Source organism: Protopterus annectens, chromosome 4.part0 (genome assembly GCF_019279795.1).
Source record: "Protopterus annectens isolate FY-2018-M chromosome 4.part0, PAN1.0, whole genome shotgun sequence".
NCBI lineage: Eukaryota > Metazoa > Chordata > Ceratodontiformes > Protopteridae > Protopterus > Protopterus annectens.
Genome location: NC_056733.1, coordinates 1,369,066,850 through 1,369,086,654, shown reverse-complemented (window position 1 = coordinate 1,369,086,654; position 19,805 = coordinate 1,369,066,850).

Here is a 19,805-nt window from a genome sequence, read left to right as displayed (position 1 = left end):
TCTCAAAGGAAATTACACACATCTCCCCAAAGGCCAATCCTCTCAAAGGAAATCACACACACCCAAACACCCCAACACACACACACACACACACACACACACACACACACACACACACACACACACACACACACACACACACACACACACACACATACACACACACACACACACGCACACACACTCAACAATTGAAGGATTCTAATCCCTACCTAACTATGTTATGATACTGGAAAAATACGCATTAACATGATGTGCTATATGCTTTACTGGGAGTTTTCATTTCCACTGCTGTATTTGTGGGATACTGACATCATCAGACTTTCCAAAGAGGAATGTACCTCTTTAAATGTGTTTTCCCAGTCTCCAAAAAGGGCACTCCTCTCAAAGGAAATTACACACATCCCCCCCCCCCAGTCAACAATTGCAGGATTCAAACCCTTATCTAACTATGTTATGATACTAGAGAGATATACATTAACACGACACACTGTATGCTTTACTGGGTGGTTTTGTTTCTCCTGCTATATTTGTAGGATGCTGACATCATCAGACTGGACATGGTAATGTGTGTGCACTTTGTTTTATGCAATCCCAGGAATGAACCATGTGGGTCAGCAGGTATTAACAGCTTGAACAGGACTCCACAATTCTTAGCTTGTGTGATCTATCTGTGGACAAATTGCCATTCCTTAATATGACAATACATATTTATGCACAGATTGTTGATTTTGTGGATACGACATGTGTCTGGGATGTTGATAAAGGGCTATTCAAAGTCTATGTGGGACGTGTGTAGCTCCTTTAAGTGATGTATGTGCTGGGTGGCTGCCTTGCAAACAGTCTAGTGGGTTTGGGAACCATGATCTGCCCGTGAACATACCAGAGTTGGCAGGTTGTGGGATTGTCAGCTTCCAATAGCTCTGTTTATTACTTCAATCATGATGGACTCCATGGCCTTACAGATCAGACTTCATAGGCTTATTGGACTATAGTTCTCATGGTCTGTTGTGCACCACCACTTGTGGGGTGTGCCATATGTTGCTCTAACACATTCAACAGTTTCAGATCCTGTAGAGAGGGTGAGACTCAACAGACTGTTCAGGTGCAGGGTCTGTCTGTTCTGTAGTTCACTCATGACACATATAGGGAAACAATGTAATCCAATTGATGCCATGTTTTCGGCTTTGGGGGGAGCTCTTTACCCATTCTGCATGTGATATCTCCTGGTATGATGATAGGGTCTTTTGTCAGTGGGAGGTGGGTATGTATATATGGGCCTGTCTGACAGGATGTCGACATTGTCAGTCAGGTACAGTTGTCCCTGACTAAGGACATATATGAGTGTACATTGCTATTTGTGACATAGCTGAAGGAGGTGTCATGGTTCAGTCTGGACTCCTTCGCAGATAATCTTTCCAAAACACCGACAAACCTGAGCACTAAACACCTGTTATACTCTTTTACACACTTAACACCCTACTGATCCTTTGTGATCAGTCCACAGAGTATGTCATCATAATATCCTGGCATGTCCAAAGGTCGGTTTCGTTTGTACTCTCCAGTCCAGCTGGTGAATATTGCAATTTTGACACAATGTTACAACTGCCTTATGTACACAGACAACCCTCTCCTCCTCCCAACAAACTCAGATATATGTGAGAGATGCTACTATATAGACAAACAGGAGGCTGAGCTCTCTTGACCCATGACTGGCACAGTCTATCAGGTGGTGAAGGTAACCACACACACCACAAATCCAGTCTCACATAGACCTATAGCGACAGCAATCAAAATACATTACCACACAAAAACATACTTGGAGGCTCTAAATAAACTCTGTCTAAGCAGCAGAGACCTCCAAAGCAGACACCCAAACAACTGCTACCCCACAACAATAACCACATATCACATAGTTCACAAAGTCAGTGTGCCACACAGTCACTGTCCTTAGGGCTAAACAACACACCTAATACACTTGTAATAGGTGACACTTATTGTCAGACACACTGACGTCCCACTCACCAGGCTGAACAAGGAAAAGGTCACTTTGAGTTGTCTGTCGGGTGCCAGGATCCGCCACATAACACATGCACTCAGGTCACTCCAAAGCAAGTACAAAAATGGCTCCATCATTGTCCATGCTGGTGTGAATAACCTCAGACGTTCCTCCCTGGACTACATGACAAGAGACATAGAGGAGCTCTCTGATCATGTAGCCCAGGCCAGTATGACCCTGACCTTGTGTAGCATCTTACCCTCACCAAGAATGATGTCACAGTATACAGACAAACTGATCACTTTTAACAGTTGGCTAACATATTGGTGTCATTCAAAGGGGATCCAGTGTCTGTCAGCCTGGGATGACATGCTCGACATGCCATGTAGCTTCGCTATGGACGGCTTGCACCTGTCACCCTTAGACTTTCAAATACTGGCTAAGGCTCTTGCCACCCCCATAGTGCCTTTTTTAAGTGAGGCTCAAAAGACAAACCCACCTCCATAAACGTTACAAGGTAAAAGAAACTAAGGGTAATACTGCTCAACACCAGATGTCTAACCCTCAAAATGCACGCACTCAGGACTCTTCTCAGTATGGAGAATGTCAATATCTGTGCAGTAACAGACACCTGGTTCAGGCTCCCGAAAGCACACCAGCACTACCAGGTTATACTTCATACCATGCTTTTTGGCAACAAGACTCGGACCAGCCAACAAAAATAGGGGGAGTATCCATATACATCACAGATACACACACCTCCAGGTTAGTAGCACTGCACAAAGCATGGGAGACCATACATGTGCAACTAACAGTGGGCAAAACTGCCTTTCAGTTTGTAGCCTGCTACAGACCACCCTCCCAAACTCAGGAACCCCACTCAGCTTTCCTTGGAACACGGGAGAATATGAAGGTCACCCCAAACACCATTATATTGGATGACTTCAACTACCCAAACATTGACTGGGAATACTACTCTAGCCCCAACACCCTCGTCCAACAGTTGCTAGAATTTATACACTCAAATGCTATGGCACAATTGGTCACCACACCCACAAGAGGGGAAAACATATTGGAACTGATCATCACCAACATGGGGACTCTATGTTTCACACCAGAGGTATACCCCTCATTGGTAAGGTCAGACCATACATTTATCTCACTGGACATCCATATCCCATCCCCACCCCCATCCTAGGTAATCTCAGTGAAGAACTTCTCAAAAGCAAATGTCAACCTTCTCCAAACCAAGGTGGTATCCTTCAAAGACTCTGGGACAGTAGTAAATATGGCTCAGACCGCTGAATCCTTTACAAAAGCATTTTATGGACACCTACTGGAATGCATGGATCGTGCTATCCCAAATAACAGCAAGACTCACTCCTCCAAAGGCAGGGGACCTGTCTGGTGGACCCTGGCCATTAATAAGCTATACAACGAAAGGAGGAGGCTACTACATGATAGAGCACAATCCCAAAAAGGGAAGGCATCTCTGATCAGTACTAGCAAAAAGCTACAATCACTCATGAATTCATCTAAGGCCCGCTTCTAATGGAAAATTTCACCAGACACTAAGGACAATCACAAGGCCTTCTTTAGTTATATCAGGAGCCTGGGTGGAAACTCCCAGATATGCTGTGAGTTACTGCATACTGACAAAACATACACTGAACCCACAGACATTGCCAACATCCGGGCAAACAGGTTCAGTGCAAATGTTTCCCCGCATCCCCCCTAAAGAGCAAATGTCCATGCCAACAGAGTGTAGCCTCCCTGACATCACAGATGCACAGGTGAGTGCTGCCCTCTCCAAAGCAGACAACACAGCATCAATGGGACCGGACGGTGTCCCGGCCTGCGTCTTACATAGGCTTCATGATGAACGTAACCCTCAGATTAAGTCACTGTTCAATATTAGAGTTACTACAGGATATGTACCCAAGGAATGGTGTACAGCAACAGTGGTTCCGCTCCACAGAGGTGGTGCAACAACGGACCCCAGACAATATCGCCCTATAAGCTTAACTAGCCTGGTCTGCAAAGCTATGGAGCATATTATCATGGAACTCATACACATAGACATCAGGAGCCTGCAGACACTGGATCCTACACAATTCGGCTTTGTTGTGGGCAGATCTTGCCTCTTGAACCTGTTCAACTTATTTAAACAGTTACCAGGTCCATAAATGTAGGGAAGGTTGTCCACACAGCCTACCTGGACCTCGCAAAACCCTTCAACACAATACCCCACTCGGGCATTATACATAAGCTCACCCGCTTCGATATCGTCACATATGTCACAAGATGGATTGCTAACTGGATCAGGATAACACCCACATGGTCAGTATTGCAGGTGCCATGTCTGACTATACACCAGTTACACATGGCATCCCACAAGGCTCAGTCCTGGAACCTCTCTTGTTCAGTATGTATTTCTCTGACGTACAGGCTAACACAGGAGGGATATGGTTGACCATGTTCACAGATGACTGCAAACTGGGTGCCATAATCAACTCTCCAGCTGGCACAAGCATCCTCAAAATGGGTCTCACAGTGATGGATGACTGGTGCCAGAGCCATGGCCTACAGCTAAATGCCATTAGATGCATAGTCATCCCCTTTGGGAATAACAACATGCCCACACATTACTACATAGGTGGTAATCCATTACGTACGGTAGGAGTTATTAGGGATTTGGGGACACGAGTAGTTAGTACTCTCGCCTTTGACAATCACGTTGCCAAAGTGGTTAGACAGACCTTCTATGTAGCCCACCTTATCCCATAAGGTTTCACATCTAGATCAAGTGAGGTCATTGTGCCCCTATACTCATCAAGCCCATGCTTGGATACAATGCCCCATTTGGGATGTACCTTACCCAACACCTGCAGCAACTCTAATGGCCACAAATGTACCTCACCAAGTAGATATAGGGACTCACACAGATGCCCTGTGCAGTTCAGCTAAAGTAACTCCAGCTCTACTCAGTCACTTACAGCCTACTCGGATGCGATCTGTGCCTGTTGTTTAAAGTCATGTCCAACCCAGAATTAATGGGCATGCTCCACCTCAGGATATCCAAATCCCTTAGAGCTACACGCTCCAGGGACATAAACCTCAGCACAGATGTTAATAGGACATGCTGGAGGGATAGATTCTTATCCCAGAGGCTCCACTCACTCTGGAATGAGATCCCAGTCCCGCATAGGCAGAGCCCCCCACTGACCACCTACAGGAGACATCTTGACAAGTGGATGGGTGATCGTATGTTTACCCCTGGGATATCTTCTGGGTCCCTGCTAGACAGAGGCACAATAGACTGAACATAAACTGGCTATCTTGTGTGACCTACTATTCACAGGCACAGTCTACTACTCTAACAGGGTTGAAAAAGCCAAACACGCTCTGGCTAGGCTTATACATACCCTAGGGCAGATAGCCTAGTATCAACCTCTGAACCTATAATAATGTTCAGGATGCACATTGTTTATTGATGATACTGATTGCAGGTTTTTTATCTTCTTTGCTTTCCCACTTTCTATGTACAACCTAAGTATCTGCAGAACATATTTGATTATGACAGGATTCCACTATATTATATATGTGTCTGTTGTCATATAACTGTGTGCACAAGGTGGATTGGTGAATAGTGAGAGGTTCCTGGGTTAACACATGCAACTGCCGGATATGTGTGGCCCACTGCTGTACTCAGACATGGCCTAAGTGTGTAAGCATGACCAGTTCGGCCTTTCAGTGTTTTGTTGCCTGACATTTGTCTCATTTATTCAAGTGTGTGAGCATGCCCAGTGTGACCTTTCAGTATGTTGCTGTCTGAGGTCCACTGCATTTGTTGATGTGTGTGAACATGACCAATATTAACATTTATAATATATGTGTGTTGAAAATCAGGTTCTATTCTTACTGCAGGGCTCACCTTTGTGTCATAACTCGACAGGGATTATGTTGTGCCTGCAGGGTTTCCATGAGATACTTTGCATAGACTTATCAACATTTCTTCATACAGGCTGACCACTGAAATGCTGTCATGGTTTAGTGGTTCAGTACTATGACTATAGTGCACAGTGTCCTGGGTTCGAGGTCTCTCACTGCTTTATGTTTTCATACTGAGCAGACCTAACTGCTTAAGGGCCAGTAGAGCAAATATGAGCATGCTGGCTTTTGTTCAGCTATGCCCAACTTAGACAAAGTTTGTCCAACATTGATCAGCGTTAACCAAGATTGCTGGACGCTGCACAATATTGCTCAACATTGACCACAGTTGTGCTAGTTAGTGTGTGCAATTTTGTTTACATAAGCTGAATGGTGGTAAAAGCTGTTTAGCACTGCTTTATATTGCTTAACACATGGCAATCATGCCTCAGGTGGTGCTGTAGAGTTGCCTATGTCGGATGCACATACTACGCTCCATATACATGTTTGAAAACAGGTAGTGTCAAGTTAGGCATCCCTTTTACTATATGTGCATGTCAGAGAGAGGTATCATTTCCAGGGGTCCTAGTGAGCCAGTGTATGTGCTATGCGTTGCCTCTTTGCCAAGGCCAAGGCATACTGGGCACGCCTCCTTCTGCCTACTGGGGCAGGCTCAGGTTGTTCCTCCTCCGAGTCACGCTCTGCCGGTGATGGCCTTGGCAATGGTGGGGGGCTGTTTGGCCTGGGCCTATGCTGGTCCTGCTGCAGCTGTTTTCACAGGATCATATTATGTAGTATAGCACATACCATGACAATTTGGGTACATGTAGTTGGTGAGTACTGCAAGGCTCCACCAGATGTGCTCAGGCACCAGAACCGTGACTTGAGCAGCCCAAACACATGCTCGATTACATTTCGTGTTTGTGCGTGTGCCTCATTATGGCATTCCTGTTCAGGTGTGTGTGCTTTTCTGATTGGTGTCATCAGCCATGGCTCCAGTGCATTGCCAGCATCCCCCACTAGGTGACCATGAGGGATGTCCCCATTGGCAAATGTCTGGTAAAGCTGTGTCAGATGCCAGATATGGGTATCATGGTAGCTTCCAGGGCAGCCAGCACACACTTTCAGAATTATGCCCTGGGCATCACACACAACCTGGCAGTTGATGTAGGGGAAGCCCTTGCAGTTAAAGTAGACAATACTCTGCTCTCTGGCTGGTGCTTTGATGCATATGTGCGTGCAGTCTATTGCACCCACTACCTCAGGGTATTCTGCTATTTGCTGGAAGAGACACATATTGCTGGCCAATACCTCATGGGAATTGGGGAAATATACATGATCACCGACATGTGCTGACATGGCATCCAGGAACTGGTGCAGTACCCTGGATGCTGATGCCTGTGATATGCCCATCATATCACCAGTTGGTCTCTGGAAGGTACCTGTTGCTGATATTCTTAGGCCAACACATACCTTGGTTTCCACTGGGATGGGTTCCCCTCTGTTGGTTCTGTGTGTGAGGTGTGGCCTGCACAGCTCAACAATTTGCTGCATGAGGTCTCTGTCTACTCTATAGTGCTCCACTATCTCCAGCTCATGTAGCCCCTGATAGGTTACCCTGGGCCTGTACACTTTTCTCTGTCTCCTCACTGTAGGTTGTCCAGCAGCATTCTCATTGTCACCACCCTCAGCATGTTGCATATGTCACCTTATAACAGCAATGGCAGCCCCTAACATTTCTTTGTCTCAGTAAAGCTTTTTCAGTTTTAACTTCTATTAGCTTACTGCAGTGTTTCAGTGTCTCTGAGAAAAACATAGTGGAATGTTGTTTGTAGAGTTTTAAGTGCTGGGGTGGGCTAGTGTACTGCCTGTGTAATTGCCTTATTCTGATTGTTTTCACCTGCTAGCTCTGCTAGTACTCCCTGGTTAACTTCCTACTATTTGTTGTGCTTCCTTTTCCTTTTCTGTTTCCTCAGGGGGGCAGCACCGTGTACAAAGCGCAAACACGTGCACACCCTCTCACATGCACGCACACATGCTTACATGGACTAAAACTTGCTTACTCTTGCTGCAACGAGCGCACACAGGTGCAAATACGCTTACACAACTTTAAACAACCTTAGACATGCTTACTCCAGCTTAAGCGCGTGCACACAGTCTTAACCAGATATACAAGTCTGCACCCACGCGCAAAAACATTGCAAGCACTTCTACAAGAAACTTTAGTGTTATCCACAGCATACACCTTCAATTTCATGCCTTTAGCTAGGGTACCTGCTGACTCGCCTCTTCCAGTGATGAGTAACTGACAGCAAACACATGCCACTCTGCTCCAATGAGCTTCACTTCTTTCATACATACCCCCCTAATGATGTCACCTATCATCTACTCTGATACTCCCCTTATCCTACTCCTACACTCCACTGACTGTGCTCATTTGCTATGTAAACTTGGGATTCACTATCCTTACTCTCATTTGCATAGGATTGCCTACTCTGGTTACATCTCTTAGATTGAGCTTCCCCCCTTAGCAACCTTTACTTGGTAGCCATGTTGTCTTCGGCCTGCCATTCCCTTGTATTGTAAATTAAGAATTACAATAAAATCCATATTTGTGGATTTTAATTATTGGTTTTCTGGTATTTAGAGTGCAGTGCATTTGCGTGGCGCTGCGCTACGCTTAAACATTGGCGATCGGGATAAAAAAAAATACTTTTATTTTTATTTTGCATCTGTGAACATTGCCAATGGCCATATATTTGGCCATTGGCATGCTTCCTCAACTGGATGCAACCTTTATTTGGTGCTGTCATGGCTCCGTTTTGCTATTTGCAGAACGGTACTCAGTTGTCAACTGAGTACATTTCTACAAATAACACTGCTCTCACTCAGACAGGTTCGGGTTTCCTGGATTGCAAATTTACCTCATTTGCATAGCTTTCACCTGCAATTGAGGTAATTTGCATATCCAAGCCCTGTCCATGTAAGACTTATTTTAGGAGCTCTGTTGCACGCCCTTACCGGCTGTTCCTGGATCGCTCGGTGGACATGTTGGCTGCATGGAGCAGTATTAACTAAATGTTGTTTATTGTTTTCACTTTGAGTCTTTAGTTTAGTTGAAGTCACTGCTGCATGATTCCTTATCGGATGGACTTCTTACTTTAGATTTACAATGTGCACGCTGATTGGATTGCCCAGTCAATATGCACGTTTTTCGTCTTTGCCGAGATGGCATTGTATAATAATATTTAAATTACAAGTGCTAAAAAAAACATTTTAGAATGCATGACTGGTCTTCTAAAGATCCATCAGAGTCAATAGCCTAGTAAGAAACTATAACATTTTGTAACAATAAAACTATGAATGTTATGCATTTCAAAAATACAGTATCTAAACAACATATTGATAGTGACTTATATCCATGGAGTGAAACAATGTTTTTGATACAGCAGTAGAGTCAGACTAGTGCCTCTCTGCTTTGACTAAATTAGCTAAATATACAGTATTGGTGGACGAGAAAGAAAGGAAGGGACTACTAGATTCTGTGAGCATGTTCACACTTGTTATAAAGAACATTATATGTAAAAGTATACAATTTGTAAAGCAAAAGAGAAATAAAAGTACTATGTGTACATGGAGGTAAGAAAGTGTAGTGTTTACCACATGAGGAAATTCAGACACTTTCTGGTAATGCACTACATCATATAGATGTAGGTTCTAAGAATGTAATAGGTCCTTAACACAGGATGTTATAATACCTAAAACTTTCTCCTAGTTAAAGGCATTTGGAACTATTCTTTGACCTGAGTATGCATTGAGTAAAAAAATGCGTGTGTTTGGGGGGGCAGCATCCTGGCACTGTTAGCGTACGCATTTCCAAGTGTACTCTAATAAGAGTGGGGAACTGCAACAACTGCATGACATATTGTTAGAGTAACCAATCCAAAAACAGAAAATCTTATAGAAATGTAACATGAAAATAAATTGTGGCTTTGACTGAGAGGCAGCAAAAGTCAACAAATTACCACATAATCTCAGTTGTTAAGTTAGTGAACATAATCTCTACAGAAACTGATAGAGCAGAATATGCACATTACCAGAATGAACATAGATGTTAACTCAGTGAATTTGCTCACTAAATAAACTGATAGGAAAGACTCCTCAGTCCATAGTATGAAACACTTTTTAAAGATTCCTGTCACAAAAGTTGTGAAAGATGTTTATGTGGGGACAGAAATGGAAAAACCCATGGTACTAAACTCAATGGAAAAAAAAGGAACCTGTATAGATGGATAAGTTTCCCTCTCTAACACTAAAACATCAGGGTAATCAGAAATAAGGCGCTGACCACAAGGTACATAGCAAAAGCATTTTATTCTCTTAGTGGTATTTACCTTGTGTAAGTTAACACATGGGAGAAATCCCCAGGACTTAATGGATATAGCTAAGGAGACTTGAGAATAAGATAAAACCACATTTAGAAGCTTATAAAATAAGTTGAAAACTGTTTTGCCACTTGTGAAGGAACATATGCAAAGGGCTCAGAAAATGTAACACATTGTATAAAATGAGATTGTGAGATGCAGAGAACTTAAAGCAAAGAGAAAGTGTAAATGTTAGCCCCTCCACTGAGTATAATTTCCAAACAAGATTACAAGGAACTTCACTGTGTGATAGACAAAAATGAATTAACTCCACTACAAAAATGTAGTCAGCCTGGAAGCTGAGATAGACACCAACAGTAAAGTAGCAAGGAATACTATCCAGCAGTTCTTAAAAGAAGGAGACTTTATCCAAGGCCCAGAGATATAAAATTATTTTTTATTGAGAAATAAAGCATTTTACATAAGCCACCTGTCAGAACAAGCTTAATTCAGCATTCTATTGCATCTGTGCCAAAGGAAAACATAAATCTAAAACTGTAGAGGAAAATAGATTCCCAGCAAGAAACAATGAGCAAGAAGGTAACAAAGACACTTAAAAGTGCAAGTTACTGAGGGTGAAGTCTCAAAGTTAGTGGAAGTCTGATTTTTTTATTGCTAAGCTGGATGGCTGTAAACGAGCTTGTAATGATGTCTCCAAACTGAATGAGGTATCTATCCATGTTTGACACTTATCCAATTTCCCAAGTTAATGAATCCATAGAGATGTGAGGCAAAGGACTGCCCTAGATTTGGCAAATGTGTAGTAACATTACTCCATCGCTTCTCAAGTCAAATTAAAAACAGCATTTTCAACCCCGGAGGGTCTCTTTCTTTACACTTTCTTAGTTTTTGGAGAAGACAGAGCTTCTACCACCATTGAAAAGTTTATATACAGAGTTGTGAAAACTTTTTTTCAGGTAATCAACTATGTAACCCAAATATACATTAATTTATGCAGAAGACTGAGAGTCACACTTAGCCAAAGAAAAATCTATTTTAGAATTTTTAAGACATGGATGTCTTTTCATAAATACTAGCATAAGCTCTGTATGAAAGTGTGCAAATATTTAGGATATGCAATTAAGTGAGGAGTAACTTAACCCAAAAAGATATGACAGAAGTTGTGAAATATTGGCCAGAACCCAGTACCAACTGTCATATAAAGGCATTCCTGAGATGAGCAGGCTTTTATAGAAAGTTTGTGCCAAACTTTACTTCCATATACTATCCTCTACCAGACTTTACAAAAAGAAAGGTCGCATATAAATCAGGTAGATTGTGGGAACAGACATGGATTTTATTCAGCTAAAATAAACCCGATGGTCAGAGGCCATTCTGGTTGTCCCTATTTAGTGAAGAACATTCAGTTTACTATCTTAACAGAAAGTTGAGCAAATCAGATCCAAAGTACTTTTTCTCTGAACTTCAGCATTTCTCTTTAAATGGCTACACTTCCTGTTGTTTTGAACATAGCCATAGACTAGTCACTGACCAACCACCTTGAAAAGGGCTATACAAAGAAAAGGATGTGCATGATAAATTGGAAAACTAGGCTTTTTTCCCTACAGCCCTCACAATAAAGCACAGACTAGATATAAAAATGTTAACATGGATGTTTTGCCAAGTCTTAGAAATCATACTGAAAAGTACTGGGCTAGGGGCTTTAAGCTAGAGTGGCATCATTATCGCATAGAAGAGATTATATTTTGAAAATATGTATATTTCCTACTGTTCTGATATGAATATACTACTTCCTGGTGTGATATGCTGTTTGAATTGGTGTTTGCTTTAGTTGGTGAGCTGTAAGGGTATACTTCCCATTAAGGCAGAGAAAACTAAGGGCCAGATTCACGAAGGCTTGCACGGAGTCTAAGAGTAGAGTAAGATTCCATGCAGCCAACATGTCTGCTGAGCGATCCAGGAACAGCCAGTAGGGGCATGCAACAGAGCTCTCAAAACTAGTCCTACACGGACAGGGCTTGGATATGCAAATTACCTAAATTGCAGGTGAAAGCTATGCAAATGAGGTAAATTTGTGATCCAGGAAACTCGAACCTGTCCGAGTAGGTGTTATTTGCAGAAATGTACTCAGTTGACAACTGAGTGCGGTTCTGCAAATAGCAAAACGGAGCCGTAACTGCTCCAAAAAAAGGATGCATTTACAGGAGGAAGCATGCCAATGGCCAAAAATATGGCCATTTGCAATGTGAAGTGATGCAAAATAAAAATAAAATAACTTTTTTTTTTCATCCCGATCTCCAGGGTTTAAGCATAGCGCAGCACCCCGCAAACTCGCTGTGCCCTAAAAACCAGAAAATCAATAATTAAGATCCATAAATGTGGATTTTATTGCTGATATGAATTTTCAAATCAAGTGAATGGCAGGCTGAAAACAACATGGCCACCGAGTAGAAGTTGCTAAGGGGGGGAAGTTCAGTCTAAGAGATGTAACCAAGCATTAGTAAGCAATCCTATGCCAATGAGGGTTAGGATAGTGAATCACAAGTTTACATAGCAAATGAGCACAGTCAGTGGAATGTAGGAGTAGGATAAGGGGAGTAACAGTGTAGAAGATAGGTGACATCATGAGGGGGGTATGTTTGAAAGAATTGAAGCTCATTGGAGCAGAGTGGCATGTGTCAGCTGACATTTACATATCATTGAAAGAGGTGTGTCAACAGGTAGGCTAGGTAAAGTAAAGAAATTGAAGGTGTATGCCATGGATAACACCAAAGTTTCTTGCTGAGCATGCATGCATGCGTGTGCACACCAGTAAACCCAAGTAAGAAAGTGTGCACGCTTGTTAGCGTGTGTGCGCAGGTGTAAGCCAGAGTAAGCATATGTAAAGCTGTGTAAACAGTTGCAAGCATGTTTGCACTGGTGTGCGCGTGTTTTAACAAGAATAAGCAAGTTTTAGTCCGTGTAAGCATGTGTGCTCGCATGTTAGCTGCTGTGCGTGTGTTTGTGCTTGTGTGCGCGGCACTCCCCCCTGAGGAAACAGAAAGGAAAAAGGAAGCACACCAAATAGTAGGAAGTTACCAGGGAGTACTAGCAGAGCTAGCAGGTGAAAACAATCAGAATCAGGCAATTACACAGGCAGTACACTAGCCCAGCCCATTACTTAAAACTCTGAAGTGTATCAGGTGTGTTGTTAATCCTTAAGGGCTGTGACTGTTTGGCACACTGGCTTTGTGAGCTATGTGTTGCACGTGTTTTGTTTTGGGGTAGTGGTTGCTTGGGTGTCTGCTTTGGAGGTCACTGTTGCTTAGGCAGATTTTTATTTAGAGCCTTCGAGTATGTTTTTGTGTGTTTATGTGTTTGGTTTGCTGTTGTGGTAGGTCTATGTGAGACTGGAATTGTAATGAGTGTGGTTTCATTCTCCTCCTGACTGGTTATGCCAGTACTGAGTTGAGAGAGCTTAACCTTCAGTTTGGCTATATGGTTCCATCTCTCAAATATGTTGGAATTTGTTGGGAGGAGGAGAGGGTTGTCTGTGTACATGAGGCAGTTGTAACATGGCCTCAAGATTCCCAGATTCACCAGCTGGACCTGAGAGGAGATTGACAACTGACCTTTGGACATGCTAGAATAGTACTGGGAATTCCTTTATAATTGAAAAAAGGGCCAATGGGAAACAAGGTACTCAAGGGGAGTTTGTGAGGGTGCAATGCTTTTAATGTTTTAGTGCTGACTTATATAATTGCTTTAGTGAGCAAGTGCCAGGCTTTAGAGTAGGGATAAGGTGTTTATTATGAGAAATAGATCAGTTCTAAGGGAAAAAGTGAAGAGCAGACTTTGTGGAGCCGAGAATGGTTTAAACCCAATTAAGTGGAGCTGCCCGATACTGCGCTATGCGCAAAATCACGCAAAGCCGCTCCAAAGCGGGTTTTATACAGGTGGACTTGAAAGAGCTAGAAATTGGCCCAAAAACAGCCAATAGACTACCAGATTCTTATGCTGGGAACACTCCTCCAGGGATAGATAGGCTGCTCTAAGCTCACCACTGCCACTGGTGAACAAAGAAGCCTCCCTTTATCCAAGAAAGGAAATGGGCAACACAGGAACTTTCCAAAAGTCCAGAATACAGCAAAGCCTGTATTTGGACTACTCTAGGTCAGGAAAGATGGGAAACAAGGATATTTTTGTTTTTTTTTTTCTTTTTTGCAACAAACAGCAGGAAATGCAATAAATATGCAACACAGGCTAGCGCACTTGAATGTGTAGGCTCAACAGGTAAATGCAACAAACAGGACAAACTTTAAAAGTTCAGTTGCAAAAAGAACTTTAAACAGTTTAAAACAGTTCAAGAAGCAGAAATACTTGCAGTTTAGCTAGATCGGACAGTCGCCCAGGTAGTAGCAGGAAAAAAACACTTTTATCAGGTTAGCAGCCACTCTTTTAGCCTCTCTGCTGCTAGCACCACTCTGCAGGACCACAAGGAGCTTGGCTGAGTAGTAACAAGCGCAAAAAACGCGCCAAAGTGGGTTTTATACAGGGGACTTGAAAGAGCTAGAAATTGGCCCAAAACGGCCAATAAACTACCAGATTCTTGTGCTGGGAACACTCCTCCAGGGATAGATAGGCTGCTCTAAGCTCCCCACTGCCACTGGTGAACAAAGAAGCCTCCCTTTATCCAAGAAAGAAAATGGGCAACACAGGAACTTTCCAAAAGTCCAGAATACAGCAAAGCCTGTATTTGGACTACTCTAGGTCAGGAAAGATGGGAAACAAGGATATTTTTTTTTGTTTTTTTTGTTTTTTTTGCAACAAACAGTAGGGAAATGCAATAAATATGTAACACAGGCTAGCACACTTGAGTGTGTAGCCTCAACAGGTAAATGCAACAAACAGGACAAACTTTAAAAGTGCAGGAGCAAAAACAACTTTAAAACAGTTTAAAACAGTTCAAGAAGCAGAAATACTTGCAGTTTAGCTAGATTGGACAGTCGCCCAGGTAATAGCAGGAAAAAAAACACTTTTATCAGGTTATCAGTTGCTATTTTAGCCTCTCTGCTGCTAGCACCACTCTGCAGGACCACGGGGAGCTTGGCTGAGTAGTAACAAGTGCAAAAACCGCACCAAAGCGGGTTTTATACAGGGGGACTTGAAAGAGCTAGAAATATGCAACAAACAGGACAAACTTTAAAAGTGCAGATGCAAAAACAACTTTAAACAGTTTAAAACAGGCACTAGGATCCGCCAGATAAAACAAGCACTCAGGTCACTCCAAGGCAAGTACAAATATGACTCAGTCACTGTCCATGCTGGTGTGAATGACCTGAGACGTACCTCCCTGGACTACATGAAAAGAGACATAGAGGAGCTCTCTGAGCATATAGCCCAGGCCAGTATGACCCTGACCTTGAGTAGCATCTTACCCTCACCAAGAATGATGCCACAATATGAAGACAAGATGATCAATTTCAACAATTGGCTTAAGTATTGGTGTCATTCAAAGAGGATCCAATGCCTGTCAGCCTGGGATGACATGCTCGACAAGCCACGATGCTTCGCTAGGGACGGCTTGCACCTGTCACCCCTGAGCTTTCGGATATTGGCAAAGGCTCTTGCTACCCCCATAGTGCCTTTTTTAGGCAAGGCTCAAAAGACAAACCCACCTCCATAGGTATCACAAGGGATAAGAAACTAAGAGTAATGCTACTCAATGCCAGAAGTCTAAACCTCAAGATGCACACACTCGAAACTCTCCTTAGCATGGAGAACATCGATATCTGTGCAGTAAGAGAAACCTGGTTCAAGGCTCCCGAGAACACCCCAGCACTACCAGGTTATACCTCATACCATGCTTTTCGGCCCTGAAAACTTGGACCGAACCACAAAAGGAGGGGGAGTATCAATATTCGTCAAAGATACCCAAACCTCCAGGTTGGTGGCACAGCACGAAGCATCAGAGACTATCCATGTGCTACTAACAGTGGGTAAAACTGCCTTCCAGTCAGTTTATAGCCTGCTACAGACCACCCTCCCAAACCCAGGAGCCTCACTCGGCCTTCCTGAGAACACTGGAAAATATGAAGGCCTCTCCAAACACCATTATATTGGGTGACTTCAGCTACCCAAACATAGACTGGGAGCATTACTCTAGCTCCAACACCCTAGCCCAAAGGTTCCTAGAATTTATAAACTCAAATGCTATGGAACAACTTGTTACCACTCCCACAAGAAGGGAAAACATACTGGACCTGATCATCACCAACATGGGGGCTCTATGCTCCAGACCAGAAGTGTATCCCTCACTGGTAAGATCAGACCATAAACTAATCTCACTGGATATTCACATCCCGACCCCACCCCCTGCCCAGAAAACCACAGTGAAAAACTTCTCTAAAGATAATTTCACACTCCTCAAAACCGAGGTGAAATCCTTCAAAGCCCCCGGGCCTGTGGAAAATACAGCCCAGACTGCAGAATCCTTTATAAACACAATCTATGAACACCTTCAGGAATGCATGGATCATGCAATCCCAAATAAAACCAAGTCCCAATCCTCCAAAGGCAGACTTCCTGTCTGGTGGACCTCAGCCATAAACAAACTATACAATAGAAGGAGGAAGCTACTACATGATAGAGCAAAATCCCAAAAAGGGAAGGCATCTCTGATCAGTATTAGCAAAAAACTACGGGCACTCATAAAATCGTCTAAGGCCAGCGTCGAGAGAAAAATTGCACAGGACACTAAGGATAATCACAAGGCTTTCTTTAGTTATGTTAGGAACCTGGGTGGGAATTCCCAGATATGCTCAGAATTAGTCCAAAATGACAAAAAATACACCGAACCCACAGACATTGCCAACATCCTAACTGACAGGTTCAGTGCAAACTTCTCCCTCCCACCAAAGGGCAAATATCTATCCCAGCAAAGTGCTGCCCGATATCTCAGATGCTCAGGTAAGAGCCCTCTCCAAAGCAAAAACACAGCATCAATGGGACCAGACGGTGTCCCGGGCTGCATCCTACATGAACTCCAAGAAGAGCTAAACTCAAACATAAAACTACTGTTCAATCTCAGCCTTACTACAGGATATGTACCCAAAGAGTGGCATACAGCAACAGTGGTCCCTCTCCACAAAGGTGGTGCCTCAACGGATCCTGGAAACTATCGCCCCATAAGCCTGATTAGCTTGGTCTGCAAAGCTATGGAAAGGATCATCATGGACCGCATAAATAAAGATATTGGGGACCTACAGACACTGGATCCTACCCAGTTTGGCTTTGTTAAGGGCAGATCCTGCCTCTTAAACCTGGTCGATTTCTTTGAAACAGTCACCAAGGCCATTGGCGCGGGGAAGGTGGTCCACACAGCCTACCTGGACCTCGCAAAAGCCTTCGATACAATAACCCACTCGGGCATTATAGATAAGCTCACCAGCTTAAATATAAACCCCTATGTCACTAAATGGGATGCAAACTGGCTCAAGGACAGAACCCACATGTTTAGATTTGCTGGAGCCATGTCAGACTCCAAGCCAGTTACAAGTGGCATCCCACAAGGCTCAGTCCTGGGACTTCTCTTGTTCGGTATATATTTCTCTGAGGTACAGGCTAATATGGAAGTTCTGTGGCTGACCAAGTTCGCAGATGACTGCAAACTAGGCGCCATAATCGGCTCTCCATCCGACACAAGCATCCTACAAAAGGGCCTCAAAGAAACAGACAACTGGTGCCAGAGCCATGGCCTCAAGCTAAACGCCAAAAAGTGTATAGTCATCCCCTTTGGAAAAAACAAAGTGCCCACAAATTACCACATAGGTGGTAATCCATTAAGTATGCAAGAAGTAATTAGGGACCTGGTGACCCAAGTTGATAGCAATCTCTCATTTGAAAACCACATGGCCAAAGAGGTTAGAAAAACATTTTATGTAGCCCACCTAATCATGAAGGGATTCACATCTAGATCAGGGTAGGTCATCGTCCCTCTTTACTCATCCCGCATCAGGCCCATAATTGAGTACAAGGCCCCTTTTGGGAGGTACCTTACCAGACACCTGTAGCAACTGGAAAGACCCCAAAAGTACCTCACCAAGAGGATCAAAGGGCTCAAACAGATGCCATATGCTGCCCGGTTAAAGAAACTCCAGCTCTACTCAGTGGCATACCGCCTGCTCAAAGGCGTTCTGTGCCTGACGTATAAAGCCATGTCCAACCCGGAATTAATGGACATGCTACACCTCAGAAAATCCAAATCCCATCGAGCTACGTGCTCGAGAGACTTGGACCTCAGCACTGAAATAAATAGGACATGCTGGAGGAACAGATTCATAACCCAAAGGCTCCCTTCACTCTGGAATAAAATCCCAGTCCAGGTTAGGCAGAGTCCCTCATTGACTCTCTTCAAGAGGAATCTTGATGAGTGGATGGGAGATCGTAGGTGTACCACGGGTATCACTTCTGTGTCACTGTTAGACAGAGGCACAGTATACTAACCTCGAAAAAGGGCATAGCAAAATTAATTTAAAATGGGTGGCGAAAGCCAAACACACTCTGGCTAGGCTTATAAATGCCCTAGGGCATATAGCCTAGAATGAACCTATGAACCTATGAACAACAGTCCATTATGCTTCTCTCAAGAGACACTGCAACACTGCAGTAAGCTAATAGAAGTGAAAACTGAAAAAACTTTACTGAGACAAAAAATGTTAGGGGCTGACATTGCTGTTATAAGGTGACATATGCAACATGCTGAGGGTGGTGATAATGCAAATACTGCTGGACAACCCACAGTGAAGAGACGGAGAAGAGTGTACAGGCCCAGGGTAACCTACCAGGGGCTACATGAGCTGGAGATATTGGAGCACTATAGAGTGGACAGAGACCTCTTGCAGCAAATTGTTGAGCTATTTAGGCCACGCCTCACACACAGAACCAACAGAAGGGAACCCATCCCAGTGGAAACCAAGGTATGTGCTGGCCTAAGAATATTAGCAACAGGTACCTTCCAGAGACCAACTGGTGATATGATGGGGATATCACAGGCATCAGCATCTAGGGTACTGCACCAGTTCATGGATGCCATGTCAGCACATGTCAGTGATCATGTATATTTCCCCAATTCCCATGAGGTATTGGCCAGCAATATGCGTCTCTTCCAGTAAATAGCGGAATACCTTGAGGTAGTGGGTGCAATAGATTGTACGCACATATGCATCAAAGCACCAGCCGGTGAGCGGGGTAGGGTCTACTTCAACTGCAAGGGCTTCCCCTCCATAAACTGTCAGGTCATGTGTGATGCCCAGGGCATAATACTGAATGTGTGTGCTGGCTGCCCTTGAAGCTACCATGATTCTCATATCTGGCATCTGACGCAGCTTTACCAGACATTTGCCAACAGGGACATCCTACATGGTCACCTAGTTGGGGATGCTGTTTATGCACTGGAGCCGTGGCTGATGACACCCATCAGAAACACACACACACCCCTGAACAGGAACACC